An 11,940-nucleotide genomic window follows, 5' to 3' on the forward strand; every position below is an offset into this window, starting at 1 on the left:
CTGCCCTCAAAGAAATGCGCTCAAAATATAATGAAGTAGATGGCAGGCTCCGCTGCCACGACTACAATTATTACTTAGCTAGGCTGCAAATGGAAGGAGATAGATCAAGTAGAATGCTAGCGTGGCTACTCCGAGAGGATAGACAGCAAGCACCGATCGGTGCCATCCGGGTGGGCGCGCAGGAGATGGCTACTACGCAACTAGAAATAAATGAGACGTTTAGGAATTATTACGCAAATTTATACACTAAACGCACATCGTGCACAGCCACTCAATTCGAGGATTTTCTGGCGGATTCCTCCCTGCCCCAATTGCCACAAAATGACAGAGAAGGAATGGAAACCCCTATTACAATAGATGAAATAGAGCTAGCGCTTGCGCAGCTGCCTAGGAACAAAGCGCCTGGCACAGACGGCCTCCCGTCGGAGTACTACAAAGCCTATCTGCCCAGCCTAAAATCCCATTTGCTAGGAGTTTTCCAGGAGGCATGGATTGCAGAAAGCTTACCCAGGTCACAAAGGGAAGCTATGATAGTGGTACTTCCCAAAAAGGGCCGAGACCATACGGATGTTAAATCATACAGACCACTGTCATTACTGAATACAGATTGCAAAATAGTAGGCAAAATATTGGCTAACAGGCTAGCTCCCCTCATGCACTTATTAATTCATGCAGATCAAAATGGCTTCATTCCAAAGCGTAACACCTTCCTAAATATTCGCAGATTACTGAGCATAATGGGTGACACCCCCAAGAGCGCTCAGGAGGAAATGGTGCTCTCACTAGATATAGAAAAGGCTTTCGATACGCTGGAATGGGACTTTCTGATGGCCACGATGGTCCGCATGGGAATAGGTCCCAATTACATTCGGTGGGTCCGGACATTGTACTCCAACCCAAGTGCCAGGGTGAAATCAGGCGGGGTGATCTCTGATGGTTTCCAGATATTCAGGGGAACGCGACAGGGATGTCCTTTATCCCCACTACTGTTTGCCATAGCAATGGAGCCGCTAGCGGCAAAAGTACGCCTTATGGAGCAAGAGTGGGGAATTATCAGGAATGGGAGGCACCATGTGATTTCATTATATGCAGATGATGCTTTGATATATATCAGGAACGGTAGTGCAGCTATCCCACCAGTAATGTCATTATTGGCTGAATTCGGAGGATTGTCTGGCCTTGTGGTAAACTGGGAGAAGTCCTGTGTGTTCCCCCTGGCAGAAAGGGCTCCCAATAACCAAGACCCCCCGAAGGTAGGGCGCCTAAAGTGGTGCCCGACAACATTTAACTATATTGGGATAAACATATATCATACCACAGAAGACTTAAGGGACGGGAACTTGGGTAAGGCGCTAACCTCCATAAAAGGCTCCCTACAATTCTGGAACAGGCTTCCGCTCTCGCCACCCGGCAAGGTGGCAATTGCTAATATGTTGATCCTGCCTAGGCTCCTATATTATTTTGCGGCCTTGCCGATAAACATTCCCAAAAGCTTCTTTGGTAACTTAAACACAGCGCTAGTGCGGCTTATTTGGGGAGGTGGCAGAGCGCGAGTGGCGCTATCTGCGCTGCAATGTCCATTGGACGATGGTGGCTTGGGAACTCCAAATTTTGAGAGATATTACGCAGCCGCACAACTACAGTGGGTCCAACATTGGATCCACAGTCCGGAACATGCCGAATTTATGAGTCTAGAGCCCCAGTGGAACGGGACCCTTCTCCTAAAGTGGCTTACGTCAAAGCCCTCCAAACTGGTACTGGTTAACCCATTGCTTGCAACCGCGCATGCGTGCTGGATTAAATATGTGCAAAAAGGAGCGGATAAGCTTCCATACTCCCCACATATACCACAAAATTATCTATTGGCTGGGACGGTTGCGGGCAGGCAAGCTGGGAAGATTTGGAATGAAGCAGGAATACAGGTAGTAGGAGACTGTTTCGAAGACGGCAAATTAATGACGTTCGAGGCCCTCCAGGCCCTCACGGAGATAAACCCGGGTCAATTCCTGACATACCATGCCGTATGTCACGAAATCAGGAAAATTTGGGGAATGGGCGGTTCGGAACCAGAGATCTCCCCAGTAATTCATCAGCTTCTACAACACAGCGATCAAACAAAAATAATATCCAATCTATATAGAACCCTTAACAAAACCCCGGAGGCGCAGGCAGGTAAAGCATGGGGTAGATGGAACGCAGTACTCCCCAACCCGATCCCACTGGTAGACTGGCCTAAGGCCCTGTCGCACATTAGAGGCGTGTCAAGGAATCCAAGATTTAGATACACCCAATTCAATTACACGCACCAAACATATCTTTCTCCAGCCAGAATAAAGCGCATGTTTCCTGATTCAGCACCAACATGCCCCAGATGCAGGGCACCCTCAGCACCCTTCTACCACATGGTATGGGACTGTCCTAATATACAAACGGCCTGGGCGGAGGTGGTAGGGGAGGTATCCGGACTAACGGGACTCCTGCTGTTGGCAGATCCTGGGTCCTGCCTGCTGGGTTTGAGGAAGAGACCAAAGAAACAAAGACACCTGCATAAATTTACAGATCTGGCCTTCTTAATGTATAAAAGATTAATAGCAATGCACTGGAAGGCCCCTAAAGCTCCCAACCTGAAATCCTGGTACTCATTAATTATCCGCTGGGCTCGCACTGAATACCAGGTACTAAAAAGAATGGTGCGTGAGGGGCGGCAGCACACAGGATGCTCCACATGGGAAGATTTGGTAACAAAAATGGAGGCCAAAAACGATGAGAAGCCTCCCTGAACTGGGGCACACATAAACGGGACAAGCGAGGCACAAATTCCCCAGCATTCCCCAACTCGGAAACAGGCCCACAGGGCACCCAGGCACCACAGCGCACACATATAATTCCTTCCCATCACTCAGGAAACAGTTGCCCTTCAAATATTCGTCATCACAGGCCCAGCGCCACGCGAGGAGCGGAGAAACAGGCTAGTTGTCTGCATATACCAATTGGGACGATGCCCTCCTCAAGCGCCCAGGGAACCCAAGCATGCAGTGTTAGGCCCACACTGGCCTCGAGCGTATGCCTATATAGAATAAACAGTAAAGGATAAACCCATGCAGGGTGCAGCCAGAAAGGATACTGTGAAACTAGAAGCGTTCCGTGAAGTGCATATTGGGGGGGGGGTGTGTGATTGTTATATGATTTAGGTATTAGTTATTGTATTGATTTATCCTGAGCTTACAAATTGGACAATTTGTATTACATGTTGAAATATAAAATCAATAAAAATATTTAAAAAAAAAAAAAAAAAAAAAAAAACCTTAACCCATGTGTATTGTCCATTCTAGATAAGCCAATGCCATACCTATATGAGTGCTATAAATGCTATTTGCTGCCTACATCATGTGTCAATTGATACCTTGTGTCTGATTATATATTGTTGCCTACTTTGTCCTAGACTTACCATAGCTGATCTGAGGCTTTTTGGACAGCTATGGTTATGGTTATTGTCATTTCTGCCTGACTTAATGGTGTAGCAGATGTTCCATATCACATACACCTGTTGGTGTTGTGGGATATGTTGTAAGTAAAATAGATTTCCTCTAGGTGCATGTGTCATTCATGGGTACCTTGGTAATCAGTTGTGTAAGTGTTAACTCTCTACTTAGGTACTGAGGATCACATGTCAGGACAGTTGTTAGTGATGTGGGTGTTCTTATGTTGTCATGTAGAGGCCTCTATTCAGCATGTCTGGTGGAATGGTATGAGCTCTTTAAGCACAATAAATGGTGTCCATAGTTTTGCTGGTGTAACTATGCTCCCTGTGGTTGACTGTGGATGTATCCTGTGGGCTAGGTAGCCCCCAATTGCAGTACATAGAGTTGTTGTCTATGTGACATTGTATCCGATTAATGGGTGCAGAAACTCCTGATGAATCTATAACTAGTATTTAGATAGATGTTTCCCAGACATGTATTGCGAATTAGTGATGCCCACTGTATGGGAATGACAAATGTAGTGTATTCCTGAGACTAACCTTACATGACATCTTGTGATAGACTGGGCAGGTGTGGAGTCTGAGGAGGCATGATATTGTGTTATCAGTCACCTGCATTTCCTTAGACTGATGTTTTGATGGCCAGTGGACAGCTGGGATGTTTTGGTTTAGCCAATCCATCTAGTGCATGATGCTTTTGAGTAACAAGTGATTTGATGGGATAGTCAAGTAGTGGTCAGATAGTTGGCTTATGTTGTCGGTGAGACTGTTGTCAAATGGGAAGGTTGGAAGTATCTCCTTCTGACATGATGTAGGCTATGAAGGGTATTTGACTGGGCCTGTCCTAGTAGGAGATGTATAGCTACTAATGTGCATGTTGGGATGTTTGTGTGTGTGAAAAATGTGATGACCCTCTCTCTCTCCCTCTCGCTCTGTTTGTGTGCATCAGCATTGGCAGGTGAAGGAGACGTGGCACAGGCGAGTGGGGAAACTACCAGCCACGGGACCTGGAGTGATGAGACCACCGACAGCAAGAGACCCAGTGGTCCAGAGGGCAAGAAGAGTGCCACAGGGAGAGAGGATCAACGTCATCATCCTTGTAATCCTCCTCCAGTGGACACTCCCTAGCGGTGGTAGACTCATCTGGGTCCACCCAGCAACATCTTTGTCCAACACCACCCTTTCTACCACTGCCCTCCCTGCAGCTCCCTACCCAGTTGGCCATGCCCATGCCCCTGTCTGCACTGTGCCCTCAGTTAGCAGACTATTGACCTCCTGAGGTAGATCTCTGTGGGTCAGTCAACCACTGTGAATTCCATCCAGGGTCTTGCAGCTTAAGTCCAACAGAGTAATGTTATCTTGGAGGGAATTCACGGCGCACTGGCTTGCCCACAGAGATCCTTTCAGGCTCTGGCCTCCACATTGATGGCAGCCAGTCACCCTTTGTCTTCCGTCCCCCCTCCACCTTCCTCTTCCCAATCCCAACCCCCTCTTCCCCGACACAGCCAAAGTACACAAACAAACAAGCATGCATCCACCTCAACATCCAAGGGTAGCTCTGGCAAACACAAGCACCACAAAACACACCACTGGCATGCACACAAACAACATACACCTGCAGACACAGCAACAGTCACAACCTGCCTTGACACCCCCACCAGCCCCAGCATCACAGACAGTATTTCAGACACACCTGCAGATACCACAGCAACATTTACAGAACCAGCCACTACACCTGTCTTATCCACAGAAAGCACAACAGCAGACCCTCAGACATCCACCCCAGTCACTACATCCGCAGACACCACATCCACAGACATACCTACGTGCAACACATCCATCATACCTGCAGTCACCACCCCAACAGACACTCAACCACCCACACATCATGGCATCCCCCAGCACCTCCACCCCTCCTCCTCACAAGACACATAATGGCCCACCCTCATCCACATAACAGACACCCACCACCCACATGCATATGTTGCACATACATGCACCCAAGACATCTACACCAATACCTCAGACAACCACTCTGTCACCCTCCACACCCAAACCCTTTTGCTATGACCGTCTCTGTGTGTCTAAAAAGGCTTTCCTTTCTGAGTTTGCCTTTTCCCCTACTCCTCTCCCACCCTGTGATACCCCTAAACGTTCTGTGTCCCTCCTCAAAGCTGGCCCTTTTACCCCCAAGACCTCCCCTTCCCCCTGCAAGTACCCATGCCCCTGCCCCTGCCAAGAAGTCTACCCCTCCCAGGAGTACCCAACCCTCTGCTAAGCCTAGACCTAAACCCTCCTCCCAAGTCCCATCCCAAAGGTCCCCCTCCCCGTCTCAATCAAAAGCCCACTCCCCACCCCTGCTAATCCCTGAGGTGTCTGCCCCCTTGGTGCCCCTACTTGTGGAGGTTACATGGCAGTCAGGAGTCAAGTTTGGGGCACACATGTGCATTTTCTGCATGTTGCACATTGTTATTTTGGAATGGCTTCTGGCTTTGGACATTTTTAAATTATTTATTCCCTTATTACATAATTGGGCCAACCAGTTGTTGGTTTTGAAGTTACATCTTTGTCCTGCATTTGTTTTTTTAGGGCATATCTGTTCCTGGCTGACATTGTTTGCGTGTGAGTATTTGTATGTAAGGGGTGGTTGTGCTACCTGTTTTGTCTGGGCAGCATGTGAGGTTGTGTGCAGTGTATTTGTCCCCCTGTTTTAGGTGTGTGTTGTGTGATAGGCATGTGTATGTTGGAGACATGTTGTGATGGTATTGAGTGGTGTTTGTGTTGACATGTGTTTGTTGTAGTGTTGTGTGCCTTTGTCTGCTTGGACTGTGTGCATGAGCAAGTGTGGTGAATGGTATGTCAGATACGTTGTGATGTGTGTTTCTAGGGGTATGCTGAATGCTGTGTTGTACAGTGGTGTAATAGTGTGTGGTTGTTCCCTGTTGGTGGTACGTTGTGTTGTATGTGTGATTTGTTAACAGGCAGTATATGTTGTGGGTGCTTGCCAATGCTTTAATGGTTTTGCGGTTGTGGTGTCATTTGGTGGTGTTGTGTGTTGTGTGTGACTGTGTCAGTGCTGTGTTTCTGGGGGTAGGTGTGTGTTATTGATGTGTGTGTGGGATGGCCGTAGTGTGTTTACTGTGTATGTGCATGTGTATGTGTGGCTGCCTGTGAGAGTGTGTGTGTGGTTACGTGGGTCACCCTCACCACCTTTCCCAATTGGTTTGTTGTGTGTTAATAGGTACTTTGACATTTTACAACAGTGACAGGTAAGCGTGTGTACTCACCGTAGCTGTTGTCGTCGCAAGTCGTTGGGTGAACAGGAGCAGCGCAAAGACGTGTAGTTCAGGTTCCATGGCAGCTCCGAATGAGTATGGCTTCCTGAAAGTGAGTGTCTCCTTTTATACATTTGGTTTCCGCCTGGGTTTCCATAATGGTACAACTGTAGCAGAAAGCTTGGCGGTGTGCAACCTCGTAATCTTTCCGGCGTAAACATTGTTTCTACCTGCCTGCAGGTGGCTACTGTCGTCCGTGGCTCGTAGACCGCACCGGTGGTGCCGGCGGTGGTTTGGCTGTATTCTGTTGTAAAGACTGCCAGGGTCATAATTTGACATTCTTCTCCGACAGCCTGTTGGCAGTATGACTGCCAACATGGCGGTCCTGAGACCACCAGACTTGTAATCAAGCCCATAATGTCCTAACCTGCACAGTGCAGTTAGCATGCAGCAATTTGATGCCAGTTAATAAGTCACTGTGCTATTTCAGGATTGTAACTGAAGAACTGCAAGTAACTAATGGATCTCTGTGAGTAGAGCAGTAACCCACTGAACTATCCACATAAAAAACAGGTTTGTAATCTGCATTGTACACATTCTTCGCAGTAGGCATATAAACCCTCTGTGCTACTGGATTATGAGTTAAAACTGCCACTAGACAAAACTGGGATCTCTTTCTAGCAGGAGCTTCATAACTACAGATAACTTGATGTTTTAATTGTTGCCTGAATACTTGTGAACACACAAAAAACTCTACCCCAGGTGCTTTTTAACTCAGCGCCCCGATCTCAGAGCCAGGTGTGGCTGGACCTGTTGCACTGCCCTAAAGCCGGCCCTGGGGCAATTTAGAGGATAAGAAAGTGAAACAAACTCATCTGCATGGAGACCCTCAGTGCAGATTGCAGCTGTTTATACAGTCTCATCTTGTATAGCGTGCACACCAGGAGACCAGAACTGGGATTTGCCCTCTGCATTCCTTTGAGTGATAGAAGCCTGGATTTAACACAGCACCTGGACAACTGGTCACACCCGTGCCTCGCCCCCTCCCCAGAACCTCTGGGACAGCATGGCCTGGTTTTTTACCTGTTTCTAAGAGAAATGGGCTATGCCAGCTTGCTTGCCTTTTAGAAACTTCTGTGTCTTCCTTAGTTTTTGATGTTTTCTGTTCCGTCTGACTTAATAAATATCACATTCTGCACTGGTCTGATAAGCCACACCAACTTTACGATGGACAAGGTTTTAAAGTTCAAATAAAAAATACTTTTGTTTTTTACTTTTATTGGATCACAGAGAATGCTAGGAGCAGGATCTCAGTATAAGAACACTTTAGGTTTCAAAGTGGCTCTGGCTTCCAGAACAGATAGTTCTCATGCATGCATGATTTTATTGTTTTACATAGGATTTTTCCTCTATAGATTTTCTAGGCCAAGAGTGCATTGTGCATGTACAGGACTAGTGAACATTCAGGGGCATGTGTTTTCCACAACACAATCTTCTCTTCCTTTAACCTATATCAGCTCCTTCTCTTTTTTCTCAAGGTTTCAACCTCTTCACCATGTACCCATATTTCTGGATCACTCTACCAGGATGGCAGAACTGCTCTTGTTCCCCTCGGAGCCACATACCTCAACCTCTTTCCTGTCTTTAGGATTCTCATGCTGACTGACCTGCCCATTGTGCATCACCATGATGTGGTATAGGCTCACATTTATAATCACTTCCTTAATCACTTTTTCTCTCTTTTAAGCAGGGATGTCATCTTCTTGTCTCCATAATATCTCTTTTTATTGCCATCCAGTTTATATCTTGAATGTCCAGGTTCAACTCTTCACAAATGGAAATATCTGAACAACAAAGCAAAGTACAAGCTTTTTCCATCTTCTCAAACACAGAAACACTCTTGTTATATCTAATAATACGTACCTCAACAGGATGTGTTAAAAAGGTTTAATTGAGTGAATGGGCCAGCCAGCCAATGCACGCTGAGCCTGCTGACTGCTCCAGCTCCCGCATCAACTGAGGGATCTAGAACGCGCAGCAAGGAACCCAAGCTGAAATCCTACCATAAGTCCTACAGTGAAACATAACACATATCTTCCCCACTTAAAACATAAACAATTAAGTTCAAAAATGTCTTTCTGAGAAAACCAAAACAATATATATAAAAAAAATAAAACCAAACAAAACAAACCAATGACCAAAGATGCTATCAAAACATCACAAACATGATATCTATGGAAAAGGACATGGTCCCACAAACAATTGACATCAGTTAAGAACATAGGGCCTCATTCTTACCTTGGCGGACGGCGGAGGCCGTCCGCCAAGGTACCGCCGTCAGAACACCGCACCGCGGTCGAAAGACCGCTGCAGTGATTCTGAGATTTGCCCTGGGCTGGCGGGCGGCCACCAAAAGGCCGCCCGCCAGCCCAGGGCAAATCAACCTTCCCACTAGGATGCCGGCTCAGAATTGAGCCGGCGGAGTGGGAAGGTGCGACGGGTGCAGTTGCACCCGTCGCGTATTTCAGTGTCTGCTAGGCAGACACTGAAATACTTTGTGGGGCCCTCTTACGGGGGCCCCTGCCGTGCCCATGCCATTGGCATGGGCACGGCAGGGGCCCCCAGGGGCCCCGCGGCACCCCCTACCGCCATCCTGTTGCTGGCGGGCGAACCGCCAGGAACAGGATGGCGGTAGGGGGTGTCAGAATCCCCCATGGTGGCGCAGCAAGCTGCGCCGCCATGGGGGATTCTAAGGGCAGCGGTAAACCGGCGGGAGACCGCCGGTTTACCCTTTCTGGCCGCGGCTGAACCGCCGCGGTCAGAATGCCCTGCGGGGCACCGCCGGCCTGTCGGCGGTGCTCCCGCCGACCCTGGCCCCGGCGGTCTTAGACCGCCGGGGTCAGAATGACCCCCATAGTCCTATAAATGTTTAGGGCAACATGTGATCATCCAGTCCCTCCCATCTGGAACAGTACCATGAACACCACTGGTATCCACTGCACCTTCCTGGGAAATATGTGTGTCTCCACTTCCTACAAGATAAACACCATCTCCATCTCCTAACTCGTAACTAGGTGAAATCAACCTAACACCTTGTTCTGCATTCAAGCTGTCGATACCTCTCTTGTTCTCCAACCACCAACCCATAGAATGTGTTGCATTACTTTCATGTTCCATTGTAGCAGACCCATTCGTATCTTGCCTCCCATCCATCTTTTTAACCTCAGTAGTGCACCTCTTGCTTCACCATTTTCCATTCTCCATCAAAATCCCATGATTGGACACCTTAACCACCTGTTTGGCAGGAAACAAATTGGAACCATTTCTCTTCTGGCCATGAGGTCTCTTGATTTTCACCACATCTTCCACTTGAAACTGCATGTCGGTCACACTGTTCAAGCTATCATACCTTTCCTTGCTCTTCATGTGAACTTCTTCTACCTTGCAACATATATCTCTAATTTCTGACACCCTGTCAGCCTCATTTGTTTTTTCCCAGGACCCAATTTGGTGACAATTTTCATGAATAGTGTCTACCCCTCAGCAACATGCATGAAGACACGCCAGTGGATGAGTGTGGGGTGTTACAATAGCCCCACAATCTGCCCTGAACAGAATTCTATAGATTATTTCCCATAAGCACTGAATATTCTATGCTTTCATTTAGTATTCTGTTCACCCACTCCATCATTCCAGTCCCCTGAAATGCTTGATGCTAAATGAATTCAAAAACACCTGCATGGTACGGTACTTAAATTGAACCTGATTGTCAGTAGCTATCTCCAGAGGAATGCCCTCCCTCCTGAATAGAATAGATAACAATTAAATGACAGAGTGCCTGGCAGCTCCCTCGTAAACTTTCACTCCACCCACCTACTAAAATAATCAACTACCACCAAAGCAAATCTCATGCTGGTAGGCAATCATACATAACCCCAAATAAAGTCCATACCTATCTTCACCCAAGGCCCTTTAGGAAGTTCAACAGGGGATAGTGGAATTTTATAAACCTATCAGCCTCATTACATCCAGTACAATTGCACAAGATCGCCTCAACCTCATCATCCATGCCTGGCCAATACTAGTAAATATGCACTCTCTTCCTGGTACCAGTCATTCCTACATGTCTTTGATGGGCCAACTCCATCAACCAGTCACTCAAATCCGCTGGAGGAATCAACAAATTTCCTTGCAAAACTAACTCCCATTCTACTGACAACTCGTCATTAACTTTGAAGTAAGGCCTGAACTCTGCTCCCACATTTCTTTCCTGGAAGCAATACTTGGTGATGAATCTCCTCAGGACAAACTTGCATGCATCACTTTTTGAGCAAGTATTCCATTCCCAAAGTGTTATCGCACCATCAGCAACTATCACCACATCAGTCCTTGCACCCACACTCAAGTTCATCTTCTTTTTAATCACTGGTGCCTCCATCCGCAGGGCATCTAGAAAGGAAATTGGCTCTGGAATTCCTTGCTATGGAAATATGCTTTATATCAAAATTGAATTTGTACATTCTTCCGAACAACCAAACCAACTATGACTAGCATGAGTCAAATACTTCCCGGATAGTAGAAACACTAAAGGTTTGTGGTCTGTCATAAGTGTGAACTTTCTACCCCAAAGGTAGGCAGAACAATGCTTGTCACCCACACATACTCCAAGGCTTCCCTCTGAATAGTGCCGCAGTTCAGCTGGTCTATAGATACACATCTTGAAGCGAATGCTACCATGTTTTCTTTTCCATCTACTAACTGGGTGAAGACTGCCCCAAAGCCAACACTACTAGCATCTACTGTCACAGTAAATGAAACGTCATGCCTGAACTCACTAAGAGCTGGAGTTTTGAAAAATCAATTTCAGATTCTAAAACATTTCTTGTTCACCATTGCGCCACACATACCTCTCACCCTTGAATAGGATTTTCCTGAGAGGTTCAGCTTGTAGGGCAATATCATCTATAAATCAGGAATCATTCTTACACATGCCCAGGAATTATCTCAGTTGTTCGTTATCCTCAGGGCTTTCTTTGATGACATTTACTAAATCTGCCTTTGTTTTGATGCCCATTCATGATAACACTTGACCAGATACTCCACTTCAGCCAATATGAAGCAGGATGTCTCCTTCTTCACAGTAAACCCAAGGTTTTGCAGAGTACACAACACCTCATCCACTAT

Source organism: Pleurodeles waltl, chromosome 7 (assembly GCF_031143425.1).
Source record: "Pleurodeles waltl isolate 20211129_DDA chromosome 7, aPleWal1.hap1.20221129, whole genome shotgun sequence".
Classification (NCBI taxonomy): domain Eukaryota; kingdom Metazoa; phylum Chordata; class Amphibia; order Caudata; family Salamandridae; genus Pleurodeles; species Pleurodeles waltl.